This window comes from Tetrao urogallus, assembly GCF_951394365.1.
Source record: "Tetrao urogallus genome assembly, chromosome: Z".
NCBI classification, from domain to species: Eukaryota; Metazoa; Chordata; class Aves; order Galliformes; family Phasianidae; genus Tetrao; species Tetrao urogallus.
Window position 1 is genome coordinate 72,022,121 of NC_136816.1, and position 11,803 is coordinate 72,033,923.

Here is an 11,803-nt window from a genome sequence, read left to right on the forward strand (position 1 = left end):
CTTGCTTTGCTTTTAGGTGTGTTTTGTCAATACAGTTTGATTTGGAAATGTTAGGTTCACATACTGGCACCAATCCACTTTACAAATAGCTCAACTTCTTTCCTCCTGCCAAGTCTTCCCTCTGCCATCCTTACTAATCACTTCTTTCTCCATTCAGAATTCATTTCTCAAAATGTACACCCACTGAAAACAATTCCATTTAATTTTAGACCCCTTTCCAGGTATTTAAGACACTTGATACAGTTGAAATAAAAAACCCTTATACAAATATAGGTTAAAATATGTTTAACTGGGATATTAAACTATCACAATATGTTATTATGCCTGGGCTTTAAAAACAATTCACAAGAGTAAGCATAAGTTATAGCTTACTTGGTTATCAATCCTAGCTGAGCTAGGATTGCATGTGATGAGGCTTGTATGATTGTAAACAATTTGTGATGATAGAGATAATAATGATAATAATTACTATTATTAATGAAATCTGGGACATCCTTAGTCTAAATATGAACAAATATTGGGGCACATGATAATATAGAATTTATTGATTCAGATTTTCTTTTAGTTTTCCATATGTTTCATAAATACATATATATATATATATAGTTCACAGAAAGACTTCCCTTGAGCATCCAGATTATTTTTTCTTATTATTTTCTCTATTATTTTGATTGCCTGTGATAAAATTTGCTGAAATATGAAAGATACACATTCTTTTAATAATTATTTTCCCCCTAACTCCTGGTATTTCATCTTAGATTTTACACACTGTGTAAGAATCCTGTGGTGGTGGATGTTGTATAAACATTTTGTACAGAAACCTTCCTTTCTATTCTGTTCAGTGCAAGTGTAGCTTTTCAAAACATGATAGAAAATGTTACTCTTCTGTATTTAGACATTTGGAATTGAGAAGACTGAGTGTATGCATAGGCATATGCAAGTATATAAACAAATATGCAAGTGAATGATTATATTTCTTTGTTGCATTCATCACTGAAATAGCAGATAACCAGTTTCTTACTACAATCATGAAACTTCTATACTAAATTACATGATTCCACATCATGGAACAGAGTGCATATCCCAGAAAATACTCGATAAAGAGGTGGAGTATTGAGTTCCTAACACATTCTGAGACAGACGTACTTTTTGCTCCCTGTGTTGTGCAAGCACCATCTAGTGTACGTCTTACAGCCATCAGCACCAGCCGACTCGTACACACCCATATAGGTAGCACAAACACAAATACAGCCAACTCTCTGTTTCTTCATGTATACTTCTGTCAAGAAAGCAGAGGGGAAAAAAAAAAAAAAAAATCATCATTTGAGGTCTCTGTCCTTTTTAATAATCAATTAAATCACTATTTTTCAGGGTCTTTTTTTTTTTTTTTTTTTTTGACATCGCAGTTACTCTCCCTCTCCTCTGTGGCTGTACATTCTTTGCACTTTCCTCTGTTCTGAAAAACAACGTGGATACTTCAGAAAAACTTCATGCAGTTTGTAAAATGCTCTTTAGAAAGCACGGACTAAGAATTCACTGCTGACATAATATTTCCTCAAATTTCCCATCAAACTAAAAACAGTAATCTCAGATAGTTTCAACTCAGAGACAGGACATCAAAAGAAGCTGGCTGAGATTTTGTCTGCACTGAGATGCAGTGGATTAATCATGTGCAAAATATCTCTGTATACACTTTGGCTGACTGTATCACATCAGGGCCTTCTGTGGTCTGTAAACCATATTACTGACACTCATGCACGCGCAGAGCACCCTCTTCACAAAGAAAAGGGAGGGTGGTTGCTAAGTAACACAGCCTGTACACTTCCCAAAGCAGAGAGGCCTCAAATAAGCATATGGAGCTGTAAAAGATGGCCCATCACTGGCAAATGAACTGTCATCATTCCTCAGATCCCATAGCCTAAATATGGGGAAAACCTAATAATCTTCCCTCAAAAAATAAAATGAATAAAAAGAAATCAAGGAAAAAAAAAAAAAAAAAAAGTTATTCTGGACAATATCCAGTAAAGCGTCAAGTAAAGATTATAAAAATAAAACTCCATAATTTATATGTATGAGGTAAAACTGATGAAACAGCTTTCATCTTTCCATCTCTGTGAAATGTTTCCCTGCAGCTTAAGGACAGAATTTCACATTTTCAAAAATTACATTTATTTTCTACAGTTGCCAGGTACTAAACTACAGATATTAATTAATACTGTCCAGCACCAATTAAATTCAAGCCCTCTAGCCCCCATTGTAAATAAAATTTCAGTGAGAATACAAGCAGAGGTCCCTAATTGAGGGAAGTGTTTACCATTCATTGAAAGTGGAACAACTTCAGAGTGATCTACAAAGGGATTCAGGTAAGTATGTTGCTTCATTCATTCAGTTTTGTTTCAATTACAATTGGACTATGGAATGGGGGCTAGCATGTCGCCTTTGTTTCGGCGACCCTGATTGAAGTCTCCTTGTGAAAGTGTTCCGACAGCCCCAGTCAGTTTCGCACGCTTCTCATGACACCAATATGGTGAGCGGCAAAATGGCCCTAATTGCAAGGAGCACACCCTTCTTAAAACTTTCCCCATGCCTTAGGGCTACTACCCTTGTCTCTGACCAATGGACATGTGGCATGTCCTGTTTCCTCCTTATTTGGTCTATCCTGTTCTTCTTTCTTATCTTCAGGTCATTTGTTGCCATGGTTTCCCAGGGGCCAAGGGGCCCCTGTCGACCCTGGCGACTGCCCCAGACCATTCAGTTAACTACGTTTCCCCCTCCCTAAGCACAGGCCAATCTACTATAACCTGAGAGGACCCTAATCGCGTACACCCCGAAATCCCCGCATTACGCCTATACATGCCATTGTCCTCTCAGTTCAGTGTTGCCCCGTTACATCAGAATGCGCCAAATAATCCTACCCTAATAACCCTATAACCTATTAATCTAATAATCCTAATGTCTTAAGCGTGAGTTCTACATAAAGCCATATACTGCTGATTCGTTTGTCTTAGCACACACTATACTTATATATGTAATATACCTATATATCTATATAACTAATATAATATGACTATAAGTGTAAAGCATATTAATGTTAGACCTAATACAACTATAACTGAATACAGAATAGAGTTAAACATAGTTAAACATCCGTTACCATACGTACGTGAACGCTGTTACAATCTTTCGAGAAGCCTATGGTATTCCAAATGTTGATTGCTTAAACGTTATTGCAGACAGTTGATGAAGCAAGATACACAAACTAGATGCAAGTTTCACACCACTGAGCAGGGGGAGGTCCTATCCTGTCACATCCCGAGTCCTCGCTTTCTTCGCCTGCCACAAAATCTCTCCCATGCTCAGTGAAACCCTGCTCTGTTATATCGCAAAGCGCCTGATAGTTCTACCCTAACAGTCTAAAATAATGCTAAACATAACACAAATACAACCAGATGCAGTACAGAGTTAAATATCCCTGTCGCTGTGGGGGACCATCCAAGAAGTACTTCCCACCAGTGGTGTTCTCCGTCCTTCTTTACTCTCTCTAGGACACGATGTATCTCTTCTGTGTCATGGTGAACGGTGATCAAGGTTTTCTGTCCATTGTCTCTGACGCGTTTCAGCAATTGGTGCAGGTCATCATGTTGCAAAAGCTTCCTTACCAAGTTCCTTCCTTGGTAAGCCAAAGCGAGATTCATCCCACTTGGAGTAGGTGATAGGTCTTTAATCACTGCGTAATTATCCTGCAAGAACTGATGTGATGTCGCCGACACTTAATAATTAAAGCCACATCCTACAATACTAGTAAGGTTATAGACAGAGAGATTAGAGTGATTGCTGATAGCTCTAGTGGCACTATCTGTGCCCAATACATACCAACATTGTCTCAGGTACCTGTTGGAATGTACCTCAAGAATAACAAACGTCTGTTTAATATCAAGGCAGATATCTCAAGCCTTGAGAGCATTGCTCTCACAAACCAACCGTATGAAATTGCTTGTTCTCCAGGCCTCAATCTGGCCACCTGTCCATGAAGGGAACCCATTCTGATGCCCACAGTGCATACTGCACTGGCTTAAGCACCATGCACATCAGATTTGTTACATGCTGAAAGAGAAGGCCTAATGCTGTCAGGACTTCTAATGCATTTAAAGCGAGGAGTGATTTCAATTCCTGTTTCTCTGCACAATCTATCAGGTGTGTGATGTCTTTCGGATCAAGGAGTACCCTTTCTGGGTCTCTGTTATCATTCCCTACTATCGGGAAGGTCTCTAGTACTCTTCCTTCCTTTATCAGGCTAGATCTAAACTTCCCACAATCTGTTAGTGCGTCTCTCTTAAATCCCAAATGCAAATTCACCTCTCTCCTTTCGCTATCCTTTTCAGACACAGCTGGATGCTGCGGGCTCCGCACCTCTCCCACTGTGCCCATCTCCCTTTGATCATGCACTGACTGTTGTAGAGGCTTCTGATTGGTTGCATGCGCACTCAATCTTGTAAAAGGATATGTGGGTCGAGTCAATGGGTCTGAACACTGTGGCAAAGAGTGGGTCTGGAGACTATCATTATTTCTTTCTCCGTCGGGTGCAACCTGAGCAGAGGGCGCCAGCCGGATGCCACCTACACCTTCAGGTGCAGTCAGGGTGGACAGTGCTGGCCGTACACTATCATCCGAGCACCTGTAACTTACATCGCTTCCCTTTCTCTCTGCTGTTTTTTCTTTTACCGCCTCCTTAACTTTTGACCAATCCATACCCGAGCCATGCCCGCAGTTCCCACCCCCCTGGGTGTTACTGCATTCCACCTCCTGAGAGGAGACAGCAAGTGTCCCATCCCCGCTCACTTCTCCCCCTGCCCCCGCAGGGGTCAGATTACACGGAGACAGCGGTTGTTGTGGATACAGCGGAGGGGTTTCAACGACCTTGCATTCCTGCACTTTAGCCGTTTTGCAAGATAAAAGCACAGACAGTTGAACGCCTTCTTCTACTTGTTCATGAGATGCGCCTTCTTCTACTTGTTCATGAGATGCTGAAGCCGAGGGGAGGGTGAAGTGGGATGCCGAAGGTGCAGATGAGATGTTAGTCGCTATAGCTGAGGGCATATTTACGGTGTTCTCTTCCTCAGGGGACCTGCAAGAAAGTACGCTCCCCGCACATGTAAGCATGACCCTGCCCAAGGTGCGCTCTCCCATTTTCATGGTTAACGCCACTGTGGGTGAGGGGCTCACTGAGGTACGGGACCCCGACCTTGGGTAGGCAGAGCCGCATTGTCTGGCCCATCTGGTGTTCTGGGGGAGGGGCCCTGGGCCTAAGGCACCCTCCCATCCTCGTTTCCCTGCGGCACTATGACAAACTTCCGACATTGGCGCGTGGTGTGCCCTGATCTCCCACAGGCTTGGCAAGTCTGGTCTGGCCCTGCTTCCCCTTTCTGTCTCCCAGGGGCTCGGCATTGGGCTCTGAAGTGACCAAAGTGTCCGCACTTAAAACACGGTCCCCTACTCTGATCCTCTCTCATGGCCATCGCTGCTACTAACGCTGCTGCTAATCCCTCATTGGTGAGGGGTGTTGTTCTCTGTTTCTCCAGTACATACCTAATGATATCTCCTGGAGTATTGAGGTCGTCGGGAGCGGCTCGAATAAGATCCTTAACATTTTTGTGTGATTTCTGTTTAAGACAATCCATGATTACTGCATTATGGGCAATCTTTGGCAGATCTGAGCCTTCTACTGCCCGAATCAATCGATTGGCAAAATCTGAGAATGACTCAGATGGACCCTGGGTTACCTCTGCCCAGGGAGCAGAAAGTTCAGCTGTCCTGGAGAACCTTCTGAAGGCTGTCAGAGCTGCTTCTGTGGCCGCTATCAGCTCTCCTGGGCGAAGGTGTCTGAACTGGCCCTCAGGGGACCCTATCATGCCTTTCCCATACCCTAACAACCGTGTCAGATTAGTTACCTCTCCCTGTTCCCTATCATTTGCTGGATGTTGTGGGTTATGTGCTGCTGCAGCGACTACGGCCCTGAGCTGTGCCAACCACTCTTCCTTCCATAACATATACTGCGCTGGCTCAAGTATCACCTGCATGAGGCTCTCTATATCATATGGAAGCAAAGGTCCCGGCACCATAATTGCCTCCAGTGCAGAAAGTGTAGCGGGCGATCGTAAATCCTTCTTCCCTATTGTCTCAGCGAGGCGAGTTACTACCTTTGGATCTAAAGGAATCCAAACAGGTCCCTGTCCCCTGATCTCTACAGGGAATGCCTTATAATCATCCAAGAGCTCCGCTGCTCTCATCTCCTCCCTTACCCGGCCCCAATCGATAAATAAGGCCCCTTTCCCCAAGTTAGCTGGGACCCTGGCCGTTTGGGTGGGCGGAACGGGTAGTGGGGGCAGAGCCGCAACCATCAATCGCTCAGCCCCTGAGGACGGAGCCGCAACCATCAATCCCTCGGCCCCTGCCCCTGCCCGTGTAGGATCCTCCCCCTGACGAAAGCCATGCAAAGAGGGGTACTGGAGAGGATACGGGGGCGGAGCCGTCGGTGATGATGGCGACTCTTCCTCCTTCTTTTCCGATGTTGGTGTTTCTGGCATGGTCGGTGCCTCCGGTGCCATCTTGTCTTGGGGCAGATCCTTGAAGGGGTTAGAGTCTCCCGGCCGCGGTGACCCCCCCCCGCCCGGATCCAAACCCAACAGATCTCTGGCAAGGTTTTTGGCAGTCTTTTCTTCCCTCGCCAACTTCAAAGCCCCCCGAATCAAACCCCAAAATTTAAGCACCGACGCCCCTTGGGACGACAAAGCTCTCTCAGAGAGCACTAACGTCAAAGAGTCCCATTTGCCGGAGTCATAAATATCATAAGGAGAAGAGAGAAGTCCCTCCTTTTCAAGAAAAGAAAGAACGGTGGCCACCTCCTTCTTAGAAGGGGCGGTTTTCCTGCAGTACGTTTTACAGGCTTGATATAATACCTTAATGACGGATTCCATCGTCGCCCAGGGAAATCAAACCCTCCGCGACCTTCCACCAGCTACCAGCGCTGCTCTTAGCCCCAGGGGATCAGCCCCTCCGGCTCTTCCGCCGCCTTACCACGGCAGGCTCCTGCGTCCGTCCCGCAGCCGGCTGTCACACTTCCACAGGTGAGACTTCCTCACACGGGGCACCATTTGTCGCCTTTGTTTCGGCGACCCTGATTGAAGTCTCCTTGTGAAAGTGTTCCGACAGCCCCAGTCAGTTTCGCACGCTTCTCATGACACCAATATGGTGAGCGGCAAAATGGCCCTAATTGCAAGGAGCACACCCTTCTTAAAACTTTCCCCATGCCTTAGGGCTACTACCCTTGTCTCTGACCAATGGACATGTGGCATGTCCTGTTTCCTCCTTATTTGGTCTATCCTGTTCTTCTTTCTTATCTTCAGGTCATTTGTTGCCAAGGTTTCCCAGGGGCCAAGGGGCCCCTATTGACCCTGGCGACTGCCCCAGACCATTCAGTTAACTACACTAGCATCCCTCCATTTCTTGTCTCCAGCTTTGACAGTCCCTAGCTATGTACAAGCATGTTTTCAGATGCCACAGAAGAGAGGACTTAACCTGGTTATTCAGCCTGCTGACTCACAGACTCAGTGATTCTTCCTGGGTTGAAACTGAATTCAGCTACACACATAAGAATGGTCTCTATGAATTATCCGGTGTCCATTGAAGAGTGCTGTAGGTTTTCTGGACTGCATTTGCCAACCCATGTAGATACATCAGTTACCAAAGAATTCTTGAAATCAAATCTGGATGAGCAGACAAAGATGAGGAAGAGGCGCCTACTAGAGGGTCTGAGATATGGAAACAGCCTCAAATGTCATTATATAAGTTCATGGAAGCAACTAAATAAATTCCCTAGTTCACATACAGATGTACAGAAATCTAAACTAATGTTTTAAACATGAAATTGAGCCATGTCTCTGGGGTCAACTTTCTCTTGATTCTACTGGCTGTATTGACCAGATACTCATTCTCTGTAGTGGAAATTTAAAATGTCTGCTGCACATATGGTTTGTTATAGTTGCTTTAGAGCTGAATTCCATTCCTAAAACTAGGCAAGAATGCCTAAAATAGATTTTACACTTACTCAGATATTTAATAAAAATAATAATAAAAAGTATTTTTCTCCTCTGTGGTGATACTATGTAGATCAATGTCTTGATGAAACTTTAAGGTATGTAATAACAAGTGTGAATGAAACCATTCCAGTAATTTAACATTGTTTTTATTTAGAAAGTAACATCAAATATTTGAAAGATAAGATTCCTCCTAGAGTGGGAAATATTTCTATGCCTTCAGGAGTCATGGTACCACACTGAAAGTTTTATTAAGTACACAATAATATGTATTTTCCTTTATTTTTATTTTTTGATGAGAAAAGCTCCCTGCAGTTTTATATGGTGGATGAAAAGAGAGAATGAGACATGCCTTCACTGTTGCAGTTTTTTGCAGGAAAGTCTCCAGAGTAGTTTCACTCCATGTGTACTGAAAGCGTCTGATGATCAGATGACTAAGAGTTACATTATATAATAGAGTATATTATATATAAATATAATATGCAAACATATTATAAATTATTATTATTCATTATTAATTATGTTATATGAATATAATATATAAATAAGATATATAAAAATAAATATATAAAATAAGATACCATGGAGTAAACTTTCATTTTGGAAGGAGAGACTACTTTAAAATTTCTTTCCTATTTTTTTTTTATATCTAAGATTTTATTATTATTTTTTTCTGGGTAATTTATCATTTCAAGTTATGCTTTTATTTGATAACAGCTACTTATTTTATTTATTTCAGTTTTCTGAAGTTCATGGATAGTGGGAATTGTGATCTGCTAAAATTAGTTTACATGTATATGTTTAACAGTTTCTGGAAACCAAGTAAACCAAAATGCCTCTTAAGTTTTCAGTCAGGGCTATAGGCACCTCAGGAAATGAAATACTTTTTATCTTGATAGTCTCTACTTGTTGAGGAGAAGATACTCTAGGAGGGTCCTGATAAGAATGATTAAAATAGGAAACAGAAACATACCTACATTTATGTCATGAATTTCTTTCACATTTTAATTGGCATTAATTGTTGAAATAAAAGAGAAGGGTACTACTAGGGAATTAGACTGAGAATTTAGAACAACGTTGTGAAATTAAAAGTCTTGAATTAATTTAAATTTCTTAAGTTGTTCATTCAGTCTTCTTTTGAAATTTCAGCCTTTACTAACAGACAGGTCTTCTATGTTTTGTTGTTGTTGTTTTGCTAAAACAGGAAAATCTTTGACTAAACCATACCTAAACCAAGTTTTGTGAACTTTAATCTAAAATTCAGTTTTAATTCTAGCATACATATGTTTATGATCAGGAAAATCTTAAGATATCTTGGAAAAATAGAAGGACTTTCTGTGAAATATTTATTTTCCTGGCTTTAGATAAGCAGGTTCACCAATGGAATATGAAAAAGTCAAGCATGCAGTTTATTCTTCACTTTGTTCATCTGCTTTGGATCCATTGTATATACGTACGTTATGGAGAAGATGCCAAATTAAAGAAACTACAAAGATTTATTGGCTTCTAGGACACCAAAAGCAAGAGTACTGCATCAGAAAAATTATGACTCAGATTCAAGTACTTCTTGTGCTCTTGTCTTTTTGCAGGAATGTCCTAAGTATCACTCTTTAAGTACCGTAAAGGAAGAAATGGTCTTTGTCCATTGATTTTTGTCCAGTGTAATGAGGTATTCAGTCAGAAAATAAATATGTTACCTAATTGCAGTGCTTAGGGTCTAAGAATACCTAAGAAGACCTAATTTCTCACCATCTATGAAAGCACTGTTTTAGTATGGTACATATGGCAGCTAAATGTTATATCTGCTTCACTTCAGTAGAGGTTTAATATTTTGATGTTCAAAGAGTAGAGAAATTCTCTGAAGCTAGATCTGGAGCCTGTGCCCTGAAGAGTGATTTAACAATGCTGCTTTACAACAAGTTTTATCTTAATTCTTTGGACTTCTAAGATTACATGGTTGAAATTAAAATTTGCAGAGTTTAATTTCGTAAATTTTGCAACACTTACTCTTGTGATGGGCACCACATGAGATGAGACACAGATAATCCCGAGGAAAATGAATTCAACAGTAAATAAAAGAGGTAGAGGAGAAGAGAGATTCTGAAGATATATACATATTGTAAGAGATTACTCTTTTACATCATTGTCTCAAAGCTTGCTGGGGACACAGATGAACAAGGCAAGGCAGGGGTTGAGAAATCCTTTGTCTGGAGAACTTTGATGGACAAGTTCCTGGGCAAGGGTTGTGAAATCCTCTGTCTGAGGGACACAGATGGACAAGGCCAGGGGCAATGAAAGAGAGATGAGCTGCAGCTTAATAGCCGTGAAGCGGTTTTTTGTGTGGACTTATCTCAAGGAAGATCAAGAGGACATCTCAGGGGGTACTCACATGACTCTTGCTCAAGCACCCAGGGATGTCACATAGACAGGAGAAAAAGTAGGATAAAAGAGCAATCGAAAACCATGAGCTTTAGGTTTTCTGGCAACAGTTTCCTCATGAAGAAGAATGGAGGTAATTCTGTCAACAGATTCCTCATGAAGAAGAAGAGGTTTCTGTCATGAGAAGCCTCACAACCTGCCTCTCTCCTTCCTGGTCTTGCTTTGTGCTCTCTCCCTCCTGGACTTGCTCTGCGCTCTACCATGATGCTGAAGAAGAACAAAGGTGTCTGCAATCAGATTCCTCACACTACAGAATTCCTGCATGCTTACAGACTCTCCTGGGCCTCCTACCTGAGTCCTGCTGCCTCCTCCGGGATTGGCTACATGACTGCTTCCTGCTACCTGCTTGCTGCCCAAGACCGGCCACACTGCTGCTCTCTCCCCCTGCTGCTTCTGCCTTGGACCTTCAAACATCGTGCAACGGGACGCTGCTGGATGCTGGTGGTGACTATCCCCGCTTTACGCAATTCTTGCTTCTTTCCTATCTTTTCTATCACCCTCCTTCCCTTCCCCGTCTCCCTGATTAGGATTTGTAATAAACTGGTTGGACTAACATATGAACCATTGTTTCTTAATCTCACACCAGGTACACAGATATTAAAAGAACCTCATCTCCCTCCTATAAATTGGAGAGAGACATATATATATATATATATATATATATATATATATATATATATATATATATATATATATATATAAAATATATATATAATATATATATAATATATATAATATATAATATATATATATATAATATATATATATAATATATTATATATATATATATATATATATATATAATTGATATTCAGATCTGGAAGTACTTGATCCTAAATATTCTGCAAATAATATATGTCCTTATCACATTTGAAAGTTCTGTCTAAATTCAGAGCTTTAAATCTAACATGTTTCAACTAGGCAAATTAAGACCCAAAAGTCATTGAAAATCTGATATTGTATGGTTAGATCATGTACTCTGTTCTGAGTAACACATCCTCAACATATCATGTGATCTTCAGGGAAGAAAAACTCACTGGGAAAAAAAAAGGAAAAAAAGAAAAAAAAAAAAAAAAGTTGAAATATAGTGTTTTTAATATAAAACTTTTTTAATATAAAATATAAAGTTTTTAATGTGGTGTAGAGTCTTTGAAGCAACCATAGAAGTAAATGGAAGAAAAACAAGTACTCCATCTAGTTAAAAGCATTTGTGAGAAATGCTTTCATTTAAATAAATATAGCATCAAAAATTCTGAGCCAAATTATTTCTA